Raw genomic sequence first — 19,652 nt, forward strand, 5'->3', positions numbered from 1 at the left:
GCCTTGATCTGCCCCAATAATGAAGACTGAGCAAAAACACACGCAAGAACTCGTCTGGGCTCTGATACTATGTTGTCACGACCCATTTCCATCATAGGTCATGATAGCGCCCAACACTATTCTCAGACAAGCAAACGCAGAAATTATTAATAAGTGTTCATTTTACTTTACTGAAATAAGTACAGCAATTTCTAAACATGAAGTTAAAAACAAGCGGTAATTAGTAACGTACAAGATTAATTATACAATTCCCAAAAGAATAGTCTACTAATGTGTGTCAAGACCTGGGGTCACAAGTTTGTGGGCAACTAGTAGAATATACAAAAGAATAAATCTATCCTACTGTCTAAAATAGAATATACAGCCCAAAAATACAGAGAGACTCCAACATGTTGCTGATTGGTATAGGAAGGTAGCAGCTCACCGTGGAAGTCTCGGACTATGATCAAGAATGTGCACTAGCCTTGTAACCAGATGTACCTGCCTCAAATCCTGTACAATTAAGTATAGAAGTGTAGTATGAGTACATAAATAATATGTACCCAGTAAGTATCTTGTCTAATCTCGAAAAAGTAGAGACGAGAGGTCGATTTGAACTTACTAGGGTCAAATAGTATGAGAAAAGGTTATACTAAGCATGGATACTACAAATATTTTAACAGTTTACAGCAAGAAGTAATAGGTCCTTTCCTAGATAATATCATAGTTGGTCATTTACATTTCAGGGCATATAAAAGAGTCTAATCCACAGAAAGTGAGCAAGTAGTGTCGAGGTCGTACGGCCCGATCCAACATAAAAGTAAATTGTGCACTGCCGAGGATCGAACGACGCAAACCATAGATGCATCTATTACCCCGCTCGCGAATTAAACATGTGATTTGGTCAAATATAATTAAACACAACAACAGGAAGACGAGATTATATATCAGGGGACCAATTACTCACAGAAATATCAACTTATCCTTAAAAGGGCCAAGAAAAATGATGTTCCTCTTATTAGTCTCATTTACCACAATCAACATGATTTAAACAATCCAAATTAATCATAAAGTTACAAGAATATCACATAAAGCATGTTTTTGGGTCCTAGACTACCCGGACATAGCATAATAGTAGCTATGCACGGACTCTCGTCACTAGTGCGTACGTAGCCCCAGCAATTAGTGGCAAATTATTCAATTATTTCACCTATGGGGACAATTCTCTTTTACAAGGTTAGATAGGAGACTCACCTCGCTCCAAAGCGTACGTCAAATACCAAGAACGTGCTCAACCCCTCAATTTGGAGCCGAACGATCCAAAACTAATTAAATGAGGTAGGAACTAGTCAATACAAGCTCAAGAGTTCGCATTTTAATTACTAAAGTAATTTCCCATCCTTAAACACAAGTTTCCTAAAATCCGACCCTGGGCCTACGTGTCCGGATTCCGAAATTTTTTCGAAGAAAGTTGTTCTTTATAACCTAAGGATCAATAATATATGATTTCTACATTATTCTATAATATATTTCGTGGTAAAATATAACTTTTATCAAAACCCTAGTTTTTCACTCAAATCCCATGATTTTCACTAATTTTAGTGTGTTAATCTAACCAAAACTAAAGTATTAAACTCACATTAAGTAGAAATAACTTACCTCACAATGCTAGGTTGAAATCCTCTCTTTGAAAGCTCCCAAATCGCCCAAGTGTAGAAGTGAAATGAAATAAATGGCCTAAGTCCCGTTTTTAAAAGTTGTGCCCAGGCCTCTGATGTCGCAAGGCTCGCAAATGCGAAGTCGCAATTGCGACAAAATTTTTGCAAATGCGAATTGGGACTTCCTCTGCCTTGATCGCAATTGCGATAGAGGGGTCGCAAATGCGGACCCTGCTGGGTTCGCAAATGCGAAGAATATGTCGCAAATGCGACCACTGCCCCCAGTCGGCTTCATCGCAAATACGATGCTTACCTCGCAATTGCGAGATCTGCATCAGCAAAGAAAAACACCAGAAATCTGGTGTGCTTTTCTACTCCAACCTATGCCCGAAACTCACCCGAGCCCTCGGGGGTCCACTCCGAACACTCACACAAGTCCAACAACATTGTACAAACTTGCTCGAGTGATCAAATTGCCGAAATAACATCTAAAACTACGGATTCAACACCAAAAAGCATGAAATCCTTAAGAACATTCAAATTCCTATTCTTACAATTGGACGTCCGAATCACGTCAAATCAGTCCCGTTTCTCACCAAATTTCACAGACAAGACTTAAATATTATATAGGACCTGTACCGGGCTCCGAAACTAACATACAGGCCCGATACCAACATGATCAAGCATTATTCAATTTCATTAAATCCTTAGAATTTCAGTTTAACAATTTTTAACAAAAATTCATTACTCGGGCTAGAGACTTTGGAATTCGATTCCGGGCATACGGTCAGGTCCCGTATTTTTCTACGAACCCTACGGGACCGTCAAAACATACGTCCGGGTCCGTTTACTAAAAATATTGGCCAACGTCAAACTTAGCCTTTTAAAAAAATCTTAAGGAATCAAGTGTGCCTATTTCAACCCAAACTCTTCCAGATCCCGAACCAACCATTCCTGCAAGTCATAAATCAGTAAAAGCAAGTACGGGAAGCCTTAAATAGGGGAACGGGCTTCTAAAAAGCAAAACTACTAGGTGGGTCATTACACAATGCATGAATCAGTCATAATCACTTCAAAAGTTGGAGGAATCTCTTCTTCATTATCACTGCTAGTAGAAGAGTAAACTAGGGCTCGTTTGGTTGAGGGAGAGGCATCCATAGTTTAGGGTTTGAGTATGTAAGTGTTTTAGGTCTTTAGGGTTTGAGTATGTGACCATATATATAGGGGCCAAGCCAGTCCAAAAATATATATCAAACACCCTCCTAATCAAAAAGGGTGTATTGAATGCTAAATTTCCTATCAATGAAAAAAATAACCTATTTTGGCCACACTATCTGGTTTTGTTTGAATTGTCGGAATTAATGGTGTTAGTTGAATTGTATTTATTATTTTGGTTACCAAAATAGTATTGATAACTACAATTTTTAAATTCCCATGCAGATATTAAATCCTATTTAATGGCCACACCAATTTTGGGCAGATTGAAGACTATTCACATTCCAACCATATAGTTATGGTTTGTAGTTAGGGTATTCACATACCAACCCTTTTTTGAATTGAAGACAATTCACATTCCAACCATATAGTTAGGGTTTGTAGTTAGGGTAGTAGAATAATGTATTGAATAAAGAAAAAGAATATGCTGTCGAGATTAAGAATTATTTAAGAATGTGGTCGTAGAGTCGTTTTGGAATATGCTGCAAAGAAAAAGAAAAAAATTGTTTAAGAATTATTTTTTCCAAAACCAAATCTAAACACATATATATTTCGTTTATCTTAAACAAGATTAACCAAATCTGTTTTTTTGGAAGGATGGACTTTACCCTCATGTTGTAATATTGAGAACTATCTTTTTGAAGTAATACAACACTCCCAGTCTATGGGAAATTTTATAAATAAAAAAGTTAAAAAATCTGTCTGTTTGAAATTTTATTACAACCAGATTTGTTCGTTTGAAACTTAATTTTTTCCAAAACCAAATCGAAACACAACCCTATTTCCTTTCTGCCTTTTTTCCAAAACCAAATCAAAACATCACCTATTTCGTTTCTTTCGCTCTTCAAAAACCAAATCAAAACATCACCTATTTCCTTTCTGCTTCTTTAGTAAAACCAAATCGAAAAACACAAGCAACTTTTGAATTTTTGAATCTAGAAGCAAATTGAATTCAAAAAAAAGATCTCATTTACCATATAATCTTGCTTGATGTATGAATCCTTCATGAGCACTTCAAATATTGGATTTATCTTCGTCATTTTCATCAGAAGAGTAGTCGGATGGGGATCGTTTGGTAGTGCTGGGAGAGGGGCCTATGGTTGGGTTCTAGGGTTTGTGTAAGAGTTAGGGTATTAAACATTGTGTGTGTGTGTGTGTGAATGTGTATAACTATATATATGCACACATGGCCAACCTACCACACATATACCCTAAGGTCATACGTATATTGTTGTCCATAAAATTGTGATTTTAATTTTGACACCAATAGTTATATTTGGGATATAAGTAGCAATTTAATTATGAAATATAAATAATAAGTAGATATATGGGATTGAACGATTTAATTTTGACAATTTAATTTTGACACTAAGGCTTTAATGTTAATTTCATTTTTTGCTCTTTATAGTTATATTGAACGTCTATATATATGTAGTAGCCGATATATACTTTCATTCATTAAGGTCATACGTATCGGCCACTAATTATTCATAATAACTATATAATTCAATTGACTAAGGCTTTAATGTTAATTTTATTTTTTGATCTTTATAGTTATATTGAACGTCTATATATATGTAGTAGCCGATATATAATTTCATTCATTAAGGTCATACATATCGGCCACTAATTATTCGTAGCAACTATATAATTCAATTGACTAAGGCTTTAATGTTAATTTTATTTTTTGCTCTTTATAGTTATATTGAACGTCTATATATGTAGTGTCACAACCCCAAATACCCCAGTCTATATATATGTAGTAGCCGATATATAATTTCATTCATTAAGGTCATACGTATCGGCCACTAATTATTCGTAGCAACTATATAATTCAATTGACTAAGGCTTTAATGTTAATTTTATTTTTTCCTCTTTATAGTTATATTGAACGTTTATATATATGTAGTAGCCGATATATAATTTTATTCATTAAGGTCATACGTATCGGCCACTAATTATTCCTAACAACTATATAATTCAATTGACTAAGGCTTTAATAATAATTTCATTTTTCCTCTTTATAGTTATATTGAACGTCTATATATATGTAGTAGCCGATATATAATTTCATTCATTAAGGTCATACGTATCGGCCACTAACTATTCCTAACAACTATATAATTCAATTGACTAAGGCTTTAATGTTAATTTCATTTTTTGCGCTTTATAGTTATATTTAATGTCTATATATATGTAGTAGCCGATATATAATTTCATTCATTAAGGTCATACGTATCGGCCACTAATTATTCATAACAACTATATGATTCAATTGCTTTAATGTTAATTTCATTTTTTGCTCTTTATAGTTATATTGAACGTCTATATATATGTAGTAGCCGATATATAATTTCATTCATTAAGGTCATACGTATCGGTCACTAATTATTCATAGAAACTATATAATTCAATTGACTAAGGCTTTAATTTTATTTTCATTTTTTGCTCTTTATAGTTATATTGAACGTCTATATATATGTAGTAGCTGATATATACTTGTCACGACCCCGGTTCGCTCTCCGTGAACCATCGTGACTGCACCTAGTCGCAACGACTAGGTAAGCCTAACAATGCAGAGAAATAAACCAATTTGCGGAAAAAATAATAATAATGAAATAGTAAAATAAAATAGTGTTTAAAGGTGCCGCTCGACATACACAATAACAACTCTCGAAATCTGAATACATTTCCCAAAACCTGGAATCTCATGATCACAAGTCTTTGAATGTGTACAAGTATCTAACTCCAGAATGTCTAACAAAGGAAAGGAAAAATACAGAAGGGCTAATACTAAAAAGGGGGAGTAGAAAGGGACTCTTCGGTCTGCAGACGCGACAGATATACCTTGGAGTCTATACAAGCGCCTTGTCTCAAGCGTGATGAGTCTGAGTGGAGGTACCTAGATCTGCACATCGAAAACATGCACAGAAAGGGCATGAGTACACTACAGCGGTACTCAGTAAGTGCCAAGCCTAACCTCGGTCGGGTAGTGATGAGGAAGGTCAGGGCCCTACTGAGATTAAATGAAATATAAGGTGTGACAGTATAAGATAAAGCAGTACAGGTGCAAGATAACAATAAGAATCAATACATGATAATAAGGATAGCTAAAACAAAAACAAAAACAGAAACAATCACTAGGAATACCACTCTTCTCAAATAGAATAATCGGGTATCTCTTAGTACCCTCAATACATGCCAGGGATCTCTTGGTATCCTCAATATATGCTAGGGATCTCTTGGTATCCCGAGGATCTCTTGGTATCATCAATATACGTGCTAGGGATCTCTCGGTACCCCGCACCTCAACTCAAATCATAAATACGTACAGGGGATCTCCCGGGATGACGTCCCGTAGTCCCAAAGTAAAACACACAACAACAACACAAGGAATACTCAATTAAGCTAAATTTCGTACCAAGTAAAACAGGTAATTCTAGCATAACATGTTTCACATAATACAATTACAGCAGCTTAAGCAATAAAGCAATTAAGGAAATTAAACATGCTTTTCTAAGCTAACAGCAGATTTAAATTTCAAGTAGAGTAAGCAGGAAGGAAAACACAATTAAAGTTACTTAAGTGAAAATGGGATTTTCAACAATTAGCACAAGTACGCACTCATCACCTCACGTACAAGGCATTTCAATTACCACAATACCAAATCCTAAGGGGAATGTCCCTCACACAAGGTTAGGCAAACCACTTACCTCGAACCGGCTCAAAAGTCAACCCGAAACCGCATTCTTGCCACGAGTACTCGACTCCAAATGGCCCAAATCTATTCAATTCAATTGCATAATGTAAATAACACTTCAAGTAACTGATTCTACAAATAAATTCTAAGCTAATACACGAAATTAGCTAAAATGACCAAAACGCCCCTCAGGCCCACGTCTCAGAATCGAGTGAAAATTACATTTCAGAATCCTCATACTCTCACGAGTCGATACATAACAAGAATACTGAAATCGGAGTTCAATTGACCCCTCAAATACCCATGTTAAGGTCTCTTAATCTCAAGCCTTAATTACCCAATTTTCCCAAATTTTTCACCATTAATTAGACCTTTAATCACATATAAACGAGTTACGAAGTCAAAACCAAGTGATTCCCCTTTGGTTTCCTCAAAAATCACCCTCAAAAGCTTCAATCCCGTTCAAAAATGGTGGAAACTTGAAGAAGGGTCGCAGATGGGCTATTTAAATATTGCCCAGATATCCCTTCTTCGCGAACGCGGAAGGCTCCTCGCGTTCGTGAAGCACAAATTAGCTTGGGCCAAGATTCCTTCATCGCGAATGCGATACACAGGAAGCGAACGCGATGCAAGCCTCCTCCTCCTACGCGAACGCGGGAACACCATCGCGAACGCGTAGGTATAAAACCTCCCAGCTTCGCGAACGTGGCAGAACCTTTGCGAATGTGAAGCATTAATTCTCCCCCAGCCCTAGCTCCTCTTCGCGAACATGAGACCCTACTTGCGAATGCGAAGAAGGAAACCAGAACTGGGTTGCTGCAATTTCGACAAGTTCCAAAATGCCCCATTGAGCATCCGAAACACACCCGAGGCCCCCGGGACCTCAACCAAACATGCCAACCAATCCTAAAACATCATTCAAACTTGTTCCAATATTTGTAACACTCAAAACAACATCAAAACACCAATTTAGCATCGGATTCAAGCCTAAGAACTTCAAAAACTCTCAAAATACGCTTTCGATCAAAAAGTCTATCAAACCTCGTCCGAATGACCTGAAATTTTGCACACACATCACATTCAACACTACGGAGCTACTCTAACTTCTGGAATTCAATTCCGACCCTCAGAGCAAAATCTCACTATCGAACCGGAAACTTTGAAAATTCAACTTTCGGCATTTCAAGCCTAAATTAGCTACGGACCTCCAAAACACCATCCGAGCACGCTCCTAAACCCTAAATCACCCAACGGAGCTAACGGAATCATCGAAATTCCATTACGAGGCCATCTTCACACTGTTCCAACTACGGTCAAATTTTTAGAACTTAAGCTCTCATTTAGGGATAAGTGTCCTAAAACTCTCCGAAACTCCAAATATTTCCCCCCGGCAACTCAGAACAGTAGAAACAAATGCGGGGAAAGCAGTTAATAGGGGCTCGGGGCATAAATTCTTAAAACGACCGACCAGGTCATTACATCCTCCCACACTTAAACATTTATTCGTCCTCGAACGAGCATAAAGACATACCTGGAGTAGTGAAAAGATGAGGGTAACGGCTGCATATATCCTGCTCGGTCTCCCAGGTCACCTCCTCGATCGGCTGGCCCCGCCACTGAACCTTCACTGATGCAATGTTCTTTGACCTCAGCTTTCGAACCTGCTTGTCCAATATTGTCACTGGCTCCTCAACATAAGATAGATCCTTGTCCAGCTAGAGAGAACTGAAATCCAACATGTGCGATGGATCCCCGTGATACCTTCGGAGCATAGAAACATGAAATACCGGATGAACTCCTGCCAAGCTAGGAGGTAAGTCAAGCTCATAAGCAACCTCCCCAACATGCCTCAATATCTCAAAAGGGACAATAAACCTCGGACTCAACTTCCCCTTCTTCCCAAATCTCATAACGCCCTTCATAGGCGAAACCCAAAGCAGAACCCGCTCTCCAACCATATAGGAAACATCATGAATCTTTTGGTCTGCGTAGCTCTTTTGTCTAGACTGGCCTGTACAGAGTCTATCATGAATCACCTTAACCTTCTCCAAAGCATCCTGAACCAAATCTATGCCCAATAATCTAGCCCCACCCGGCTCAAACCAACCCATTGGGGATCTACACCGCCTACCATATAAAGCCTCATACGGTGCCATCTGAATGCTGGACTGATAGCTGTTGTTGTAGGCAAACTCCGCCAATGGAAAGAACTGATCCAAAGACCCTCCAAACTCAATCACACACGCACGGAGCATATCCTCAAGAATCTGAATAGTGTGCTCGGACTGTCCGTCCGTCTGAGGGTGAAATGTTATACTCAACTCCACCCGAGTACCCAACTCATGCTGAACGACCCTCCAGAATTGTGATGTGAATTGAGTACCCCTATCGGAAATGATGAAAATTTGAATACCATGCAGACGAACAATCTCCCGGATATAAATCTCCGCCAATTGCTCTGAAGAATAAGTAGAACACACAGGAATAAAGTGTGCGGACTTGGTCAGTTGATCCACAATCACCCAAATAGCATCGAACTTTCTCAAAGTCCGTGGGAGCCCAACTACAAAGTCCATGATGATCCGCTCCCACTTCCACTCCGGGATCTCTACCTGCTGAAGCAACCCACCCGGTCTCTGGTGCTCATACTTCACCTGCTGGCAGTTGAGGCACCGAGCTACAAATCCAACTATATCTTTCTTCATCCGCCTCCACCAGTAGTGATGTCTCAAATCCTGATACATCTTTGCGGCACCCGGATGAATGGAATACCGTGAACTATAGGCCTCCTCTAGAATCAACTCCCAAAGCCCATCAATATTAGGTATACAAATCCGACCCTACATCCTCAATACCCCGTCATCACCAATGGTCACATCTGTAGCACCACCATGCTGAACCTTGTCCTTGAGGAAAAGCAAATGAGGGTCATCATATTGACGCTCCCTGATACAATCAAATAAGGAAGATCGAGAAACCACGTAAGCTAGAACCCGACTTGGCTCCGAAAGATCCAATCTCACAAACTGACTGGCTAAGGCCAGAACATACATTGCCATAGGCCTCTCCGATGCTGGTAAATAAGCCAAACTCCCCAAACTCTCTGCCCAGCGACTCAAGGCATCGGCCACCATATTGGCCTTGCCCAGGTGGTATAAAATAGTGATATCATAGTCCTTCAGCAACTCTAACCACCTCCTCTGGTACAAGTTTAGATCCTTTTGCTTGAACAGGTGCTGCAAGCTCCGATGATCATTATAAATCTCACAAGGAACCCCGTACAAATAATGATGCTAGATTTTCAGGGCGTGAACAATGGCAGCTAACTCAAGGTCGTGGATAGGATAATTCTTCTCGAGAACCTTCAACTGTCTGGATATGTAGGCAATCACCCTACTGTCCTGCATCAAAACCGCTCCAAGTCCAATCCTCGAGGCATCACAATAGACAGTGTAAGACCCAAAACCTATAGGAAATATCAAAATTGGGGTTGTAGTCAAAGCTGTCTTGAGCTTTTGAAAGCTCGCCTCATACTCTTCTGTCCACTGGAACGGAGCACCCTTCTGGGTCAGTCTGGTCATAGGGGCTGCAATCGATGAAAACCCCTCCACAAAACGACGGTAATAACCCGCCAAGCCAAGAAAATTGCTGATCTCTATAGCTGAGGATGGTTTGGGCCAACTCTGTACTACTTCTACTTTCTTTGGATCCACCTGAATAACCTCACTCGACACCGCGTGGCCTAAGAATGCCACGGAATCCAACCATTCAAATTTCGAGAACGTAGTATATAACTTCTTTTCTCTCAAGGTTTGAAGCACTGTCCTCAAGTGTTGCTCATGATCTTCCAGAATCCGGGAATACACCAGAATATCATCAATAAAGACAATGACAAATGAGTCAAGATACGGCCGGAACACACTGTGCATCAAATGCATAAAGGCTGTTGGGGCATTGATCAGCCCAAATGACATAACAAGGAACTCGTAATGACCATATCGAGTCCTGAATGTAGTCTTCGGGATATCTGGCTCTCGAATCTTCAACTGATGGTAACCTGAGCGCAAGTCAATCTTAGAAAACACCTGTGCGCCCTGAAGTTGGTCAAACAGATCATCAATACGAGGCAAAGGATAATGTTTCTTCACTATAACTTTGTTCAACTGGCGATAATCAATACACATACGCATAGGACCATCCTTTTTCTTCGCAAACAAGACAACAGAACCCCAAGGTGATACACTGGGCCTAATAAAACCCTTATCAAGCAGTTCCTGTAACTGATGCTTTAACTTCTTCAACTCAAGAGGAGCCATACGATACGGAGGAATAGAAATGGGTTGAGTGCCTGGCAACATATCAATGCCAAAATCAATACCTCTATCAGGCGGCATGCCTGGAAGATCAGCTGGAAACACATCAGGAAAATCCCGTACTATTGGGACTGAATCAACTGAAGGGGTATCAATACTGACATCTCTCACATAAGCTAAATACACGTCGCACCCCTTCTCAACCATTCGCTGAGCCTTAAGGAAAGAAATAACTCTACTGGGAGCGTGATCTAAAGTACCCCTCCACTCAACACGTGGTACACCTAGCATAGCCAGTGTCACGATTTTGACTTTACAATCAAGAACACCATAGAGGGGCGACAACCAATCCATGCCCAAGATAATATCAAAATCTACCATGCTGAGTAACAATAAATTGGCTCTGGTCTCAAAACCACTAAGAGCAACCAAACACGACTGATAAACGTGGTCCACAACAAGAGAATATCCCATAAGAGTAGAAACATAAACAGAGGAACTCAAAGAATCCCAAGGTACACCCAAATACAGAGCAAAATAAGAAGACACATAAGAGTAAGTGGAGCCTGGATCAAATAGAGCTGATGCATCTTTGTGACAAACTAGTATAATACCTGTGATGACAGAATCGGAGGCAACAACCTCAGTACAGGCAGGAAGGGCATAGTATCGGGTCTGGCCTCCTCCTCTAGGGCAACCTATACCTCCCCTACCTCCACCTCTAGTTGGCTGAGCAGGTGGGGTAGCAACTAGAGCTGTAACCATAGCCTGAGAACTCGGCGGGGCACGCTATGGCTGAGAAGTCTGTGGAGGCTCACTCCTCCCAAGTCTAGGGCAATCCCTCACCGCATGGCGTGTGTCACCACACTTAAAACAAGATCTAGGAGGACGTGGCGGCTATGACTGGCTCGGGCCAGGTCTGCTAGACTGACCTCTGAAAGCACCCCGTGCAGGAGGCGTGCTAGATACCGGAGGTGCATAATAAGGCTCCTGAGGCCTAGGAGGAGCTGGAATACCACTAGCTGCTAGAAGAGCTGAATGAATAGGGTGACTCATATAAATCCTACCATGACGACCTGCAGCTAGGGCACGGGCACCAGAAAAATGGCGCAATTGTCGAGACCTCTTGGCCTCCCTCTCCTCTCTCTCCCTAGAATGCATACCCCCAATCTTCCTAGCAATACTCACCACCTGCTGATAAGAAATATCCATCTCCAACTCACGAGCCATGCTATACCTGATGTTGGGAATAAGCCCCTCAATAAACCGGCGAACCCTCTTGTGAACAGTAGAAACCAAGGCTGGGACATGTCTAGCCAAACTGGTGTAACGGACAACATACCCCGAGACAGTCATAGCACCCTGGTGCAAATGCTCAAACTCTTGGTGCCATGCATCCTTGAGGCGCTGAGGAACAAACTCCCTCAGGAACATATCCAAAAATCGAGTCCAAGTTAGTGAAGCTGCCTTACCCGGACAATCTAACTCATAGGTGCGCCACCACTCATAGGCGGCTCCTCGAAGCTGGAAGGTAGTGAAAGACACCCCACTTGATCCTGAGATACCCATAGTGTGGAGGATACTGTGACACTCCTCCAGAAATCCCAGGGCATCGTATGAAGCTAACCCACTTAATACATGAAGATCATACTTCTTGAACCTCTCAAGCCTCCACTGCTCATCCTTTAAAACTGCTGCCCTATCCTCGGTAGGAGTCTCTACTCCTCCCCCAGCCTGAGATGTAGCTGCAGCAAGGGGAAGAAACCCTGCCTGAGCCAAAGTGATGTACATGCTCAAGAACTATGCCACAATCTCCTGAAGTGCTAGAGTAGTAGTAGCAGTAGGCATATCAGGCGCCTGGACTCTGGCTGGAATTGTTGGTGGTACCTTGGTAGCAGCTCGTACAGGTGCTCTGGCTGCACCATGTGTGCATCCTCAGCCTCTACCCCGGCCCTGGCCTCTGACGACTGTAGTAGGGGGTGCGGGTGCCTGATTATCTCGGGTAGCGCGTGTCCTCACCATCTGTGAGAAAATAGAAGACAGAAGTTTAGAATTGTGATATCAAAAATCTCGCATGACAAGGAAATCAAATAAAGTGGAATTTTCCTAACAGTTACATAGCCTCTCGTAGATAAGTACAAACGTCTCCGTACCAATCAGTGAGACTCTAATAAACCGGCTTGTGATTCATGACTCATATGAACCTAGAGCTCTGATACCAACTTGTCACGACCCCGGTTCACCCTCTGTGAACCATCGTGATGGCACCTAGTCTCTACGACTAGGTAAGCCTAACAATGCGGAAAAATAAACCAATTTGTGGAAGAAATAATAAAAATGAAATAGTGAAATAAAACAGTGTTTAAAGGTGCCGCTCGGCATACACAATAACAACTCTCAAAATCTGAATACATTTCCCAAAACCCAGAATCTCATGATCATAAGCCTTTGAATGTCTACAAGTATCTAACTCCAGAATGTCTAACAAAGGAAAGGAAAAATACAGAAGGGCTAATACTAAAAAGGGGGAGTGGAAAGGGACTCTTCGGTCTGCGGACGCGGCAGATATACCTCGGAGTCTCTACAAGCACCTCGTCTCAAGTGTGATGAGTCTGAGTGGAGGTACCTGGATCTGCACATGGAAAACATGCACAGCAAGGGCATGAGTACACCACAACGGTACTCAGTAAGTGCCAAGCCTAACCTCGGTCGGGTAGTGATGAGGAAGGTCAGGGCCCTACTGAGATTAAATGAAATATAAGACAGTATAAGATAAATCAGTACAGGTGCAAGATAACAATAAGAATCAATACATGATAATAAGGATAGCTAAAACTGAAACAGAAACAGAAACAATCACTAGGAATACCACTCTTCTCAAATATAATAATCGGGGATCTCTTTGTACCCTCAATACATGCCAGGGATCTCTTGGTATCCCGAGGATCTCTTGGTATCCTCAATATATGCCAGGGATATCTTGGTATCCCCAGGATCTCTTAGTATCCCGAGGATCTCTTGGTATCCTCAATATACATTCTAGGGATCTCTCAGTACCCCGCACCTCAACTCAAATCATAAATACGTACAGGGGATCTTCCGAGATGCCGTCCTATAGTCCCAAAGTAAAACACACAGCAACAACACAAGGAATACTCAATTAAGCTAAATTTTGTACCAAGTAAAATAGGTAATTCTAACCTAACATGTTTCACATAATACAATTACGGCAGTTTAAGCAATAAAGCAATTAAGGAAATTAAACATGCTTTTCTAAGCTAACAGCAAATTTAAATTTCAAGTAGAGTAAGCAGGAAGGAAAACACAAATAAAGCTACTTAAGTGAAAATAGGGTTTTCAACAATTAGCACAAGTACGCACTCGTCACCTCACGTACAAGGCATTTCAATTACCACAATACCAAATCCTAAGGGGAATGTCCCCTACACAAGGTTAGGCAAGCCACTTTCCTCGAAAGTCACTTACCTCGAACCAGCTCAAAAGTTAACCCGAAACTGCATTCTTGCCACAAGTACTCGACTCCAAATGGCCCAAATCTATTCAATTCAATTGCATAATGTAAATAACACTTCAAGTAACTGATTCTACAAATAAATTCTAAGTTAATACGCAAAATTAGGTAAAATGACCAAAATGTCCCTCGATCCCACTTCTCAGAATCGGGTGAAAATTACATTTTCAGAATCCTCATACTTCACGAGTCTATACATAACAAGAACATTGAAATCAGAGTTCAATTGTCCCCTCAAATACCCATGTTAAGGTCGCTTAATCTCAAGCCCTAATTACCCATTTTCCCCAATTTGTTCACCACTAATTAGACGTTTAATCACATATAAATGAGTTACGAAGTCAAAACTGTTACATTCAAGTAATTCCCCTTTGGTTTCCTCAAAAATCACCCTTAAAAGCTTCAATCCCGTTCAGAAATGGTAGAAAAATGAAGAAGGGTTGCAGATGGGCTATTTAAATACTGCCCAGATTTCCCTTCTTCGCAAATGCGAAAGGCCCCTCGCGTTCGTGAAGCACAAATTTTCTTGGGCCCAGATTCCTTCATCGCAAACGTGATACACAGGACGCGAACGCAATGCAAAGCCTCCTCCTCCTATGCGAACGCGGGAACACCATCGCGAACGCGTAGGTATGAAACCTCCCAGCTTCGCGAATGCGAAGCATTAATTCTTCCCCAGCCCCAGCTCCTCTTCGCGAACGCGAGACCCTACTCGCGAATGCGAAGAAGGAAACCAGAACTGGGCTACTGCAATTTTTCTGCAATTTCAACAAGTTCCAAAATGCCCCGTTGAGCATCTGAAACACACCCGAGGCCCCCGGGACCTCAACCAAACATGCCAACCAATCCTAAAACATCATTCAAACTTGTTCCAATCTTAGGAACACTCAAAACAATAACAAAACATCAATTTAGCATCAGGTTCAAGCCTAAGAACTTCAAAAATTCTCAAAATACGCTTTCGATCAAAAAGTCTATCAAACCTCGTCCGAATGACCTAAAGTTTTGCACACACGTCACATTCAACACTATGGAGCTACTCCAACTTCTGGAATTCCATTCTGTCCCTCGGATCAGAATCTCACTATCAAACAGGAAACTTCGAAAATTCAACTTTCGGTATTTCAAGCCTAAATTAGCTACAGACCTCCAAAACACCATCCGAACACGCTCCTAAACTCGAATGTCTTTACACTGTTCCGACTACGGTCAAATTTCTAGAACTTAAGCTCTCTTTTATGGACTAAGTGTTCCAAAACTCTCCGAAACTCCAAATATCCCCCCCCCCCACAACTCACAACAGCAGAAACAAATATGGGGAAAACATTTAATAGGGGATCGGGACTTAAATTCTTAAAACAACCGGACGGGTCATTATAATAATTTCATTCATTAAGGTCATACGTATCGGCCACTAATTATTCAAAACAACTATATGATTCAATTGCTTTAATGTTAATTCCATTTTTTGCTCTTTATAGTTATATTGAACGTCTATATATATGTAGTAGCCGATATATAATTTCATTCATTAAGGTCATACGTATCGACCGCTAATTATTCCTATCAACTATATAATTCAATTGACTAAGGCTTTAATGTTAATTTCATTTTTAGCTCTTTATAGTTATATTGAACATCTATATATATGTAGTAGTCGATATATAATTTTATTCATTAAGGTCATACGTGTCATGACCCCAATTACCCGGTCGTGATGGCGCCTATCACAATACTAGGCAAGTCAACCCAATCAAATATCCATAGTAAATCTCTTTTAATAAAAACTTTTTTCTTACATTAATTAAGTCTCAATTTTTCATAAGAAATATTTAAATCATCAAATGTGCGGAAACAGTAAAAACATCAAACCAACATAGTCCAACAATCTGGTGTCACGACTCTAGAGCCTCTAAATACAACTAGTCCGACTGTCCATTAATAACAAGTCTAAAAATGCAAAAAAATGAGGATAGGAAGGAGGAAAGCAGGGCTGCAGACGCCATGCAGCTACCTTGCAGTCTCCGGTAAGCTCCAAAAAAATGTTGGGGACCCTCACTCTGCCGCTCGGGAAGCTGGATCTACACGCAAGGTGCAGGGAGTAATGTGAGTACGCCAACTCAGTAGGTAACTAAAGTAAATAAGGTCTGAGTGCAGTGACAAGCAGTTAAAAATCATATATAAGTTTGAGTGGCTTCCTGGACACTTAAACTTGTAGGGCTTTTGAAAGCCAATACACGAACTTTGGATTTTCCCATTTGAACACTCCAACTTGACAAAATGGGTAATAATAAACACATTTGACCGTTGACCATGCCTATGTAGAAGCACTACAACTGACATGGCTAAACTGTGTGCAAATCACGCTCCCAAGACACGTGAATAGTATTGTTTTTACTTTAAAAAATTAGAATTAGAATAAAATATAAATAAAAAAGAAAAATGAAAAAGAAAAAAAAGACCTTTCCAATTTTTTCATCTTCCCAGGTGTCCACCATGGATTAAGTGATGCTATCATATGAGTAAGTGATGCTATGAACTTCACCAGACCATGCCGGAGCATGTAAGTTCAGAATCCTAGTGAAAGAGGCTGAGTAGAATTGGAGGGTGCATTGGCATTTGGTCGAACACTGTTATATGAACAATGTGCAGAATGACCATTTTGGATATTCGAAAGATTTGGCTCATGTAAGGTATGGTTTGAAGGTTTGGAAACATTCTCCTCAGGAGCAGGAGTAGTTTGGCATTGGTTTTGAGTCTTTTGGTTTGCCTGGTCACCTTGCTCGGCCAACAGGTGAAGTTTTGAGTTTTCAACTTGGTGGTGATGGTTGATTTCTTGAATGGATTGAGCTGAATATTTGCATAGAGGATCCATGGGTGTAGTAGAAGGGATTCCAATTGGAAATTGGTCTCTAATTAGCCCAGAATTGATAGGGGCATTTTGTCGAGCACCTTGCTCAACCGGACTGCTTAAGCTTTTGGATTGTAAAATTGGAGGAATTGGTTGGTAACCATGTGAAATTAGAAGTGTAGGAGCATTCTCCTCATCAAGGCGAACATTTTGGTACCTTTCTTTTCCAATTTGGATACCTGGAACACCTTGCGCATTCATTTTGGCCTCGCCAGAGTTCTACTGCTCGTCAGAGGGGACGATTCCCACGGTGGAATTGTCGAACTATGTTTCAAGCATTTTTTTCCTTTTTGTATTTGTAACTTTTTTCTGATTTTGTATTTAAAAATGGGACCCACAAATAACACATGGCAAGTAATAAATAACTTAGCATGATGTGTTGTACATGTCAGCGCAATTGATGTACACGCTCTGGTGGATGTATTTATTATTACCCATTTTTTCAAGTTGGAGTGTTCAAATGGGAAAATCTAAAGTTCGTGTATCGGCTTTCAAAAGCCCTACAAGTTTAAGTGGCCAGTAAGCCATTACGCCTAGTTTAAAAGTCAGTTACTTCATAAAAACTTCAGTTTCAATTGAAATAATTTGAAATAATTTACTTAGCAGCTTTCTCCAGAGGCTCATTATAAAAGAAGAGTGAAATCAGCAAAGATATCATAAATGGTCCCATCGGGCAAGGTATCACTCATAAGTATAGCCTCTTGGGCAAGCCTCTCAGTCACTCGTGACTCAGCTCTCATTATTCAGTACTCACACTCAGCGCTTGGGCTCAATAATATCTCATAATAGTAATAATTGTAATAATCGTTGCGGCGTGTAGCCCGATCCATAATTTATAGTCGACTATGCTCACTAGGGGTGTACAGACTCCAAAGGGGCTCCTACAGCGCAAGCGTCATATCGCTGCGGCGCGTAGCCCGATCCAATATATATATTGCTGCAGCGTTCAGCCCGATCCATATAAGTATTGTTGCGGCGTGTAGCCCGATCCATAATATATACATATAGTATTGCTGCGGCATGCAGCCCGATCCATAATCTATGTATAATACTCACCATTAAGTCCTCAACCTCTCTCAGCCATTAACCTCACAACCACTCAGGCATAACAGTGGAAATCAGGGAAACTCAACCCAAACAGTTTTCACATTTTAAGAATTAGAGTGATAAAAATCAGGTTTAAAAATAAATAGATAAAACATGACTGAGGATATGCTTTCAAACAAATAGAGTGAGGAAAACAGTAAAACTGCCCCTAAGGGTCTCAACAGGTCGGCACGAGGCCCCAAACATGGCATATAACCCATAATATAATATCAATCTCTAAAATACGTGATATCAATAAGATTTCAAGTCAATTACACGGCTTAATAGTCGCTACGGGACAGACCAAGTCACAATCCCTACCGGTGCATGCCCACACGCTCGTCACCTAGCATGTCGTCACCTCATTTATCAAAATAATGCGAAATATCGGGGTTTGTACCCTCAATTCCAGATTTACAATGGTTACTTACCTAAAACCGGATGAAATACTACTCCGCGACGCCTTTGCCTCTCGCCTCGGCCTCAACTTGCGTCGAATCTACCCAAAATCAGAATCATAACATTAGAATATGCTAAGGGAATGAAGCCCATGCGAAAATAATCATATTATACCAAAAATCCCGAAATTGGCCAAACTTGACCCCCGGGCCCACGTCTCGAAATCCGATAAAAATTACATTAATAGACTCCTTATCAATCCCCAAGTTCATTCATATCAAAAGCAACAAAATCCAACCATAAACGACCCTTCAAATCCCAAAATCTAGGTCTCCAATTACAAGCCATAGTTCTTCAATATTTAGGCTTGAATTCTACAAATTCCATGATTAATTAGGTAGAAATCACACTAGGATTGAGTATTTAGTCCATAAATCTTACCTCCAAGTGTTCCCCATTGATTCCCTCTTCAATCCCCTTCAAAAAGCTTCAAAATCGCCAAAAAATGGAGGAACTTAGATCCAAAATCGCGAAAATGGGTCTTTTAAACATTCTGCCCAGCACTTAAAAATCCTTTATCCCGAACGCGGTCATCGCCTCACGTTCGCGAAGCACAACCTGATGTTGACCACTTTTTCGTTCATCGCGAACGCGACCAAACTCACGTGAACACGAACCTGTAGCTTCACAACCCCTCGCGAACGTGGCCACCCACTCGCGAACGCAAAGGCTAATCTGACTTGGACCCAGCTGCTAGCTTTTCCTCTACGCGAACACAACTAACACACGCAAACGCGATGACCATTGAGCTCAACTCTTCGCGATAGCGGGACCTCCTTCACGAATGCGAAGGCCAACT

The sequence above is a fragment of the Nicotiana tabacum genome, chromosome 22 (genome assembly GCF_000715075.1).
Source record: "Nicotiana tabacum cultivar K326 chromosome 22, ASM71507v2, whole genome shotgun sequence".
Classification (NCBI taxonomy): domain Eukaryota; kingdom Viridiplantae; phylum Streptophyta; class Magnoliopsida; order Solanales; family Solanaceae; genus Nicotiana; species Nicotiana tabacum.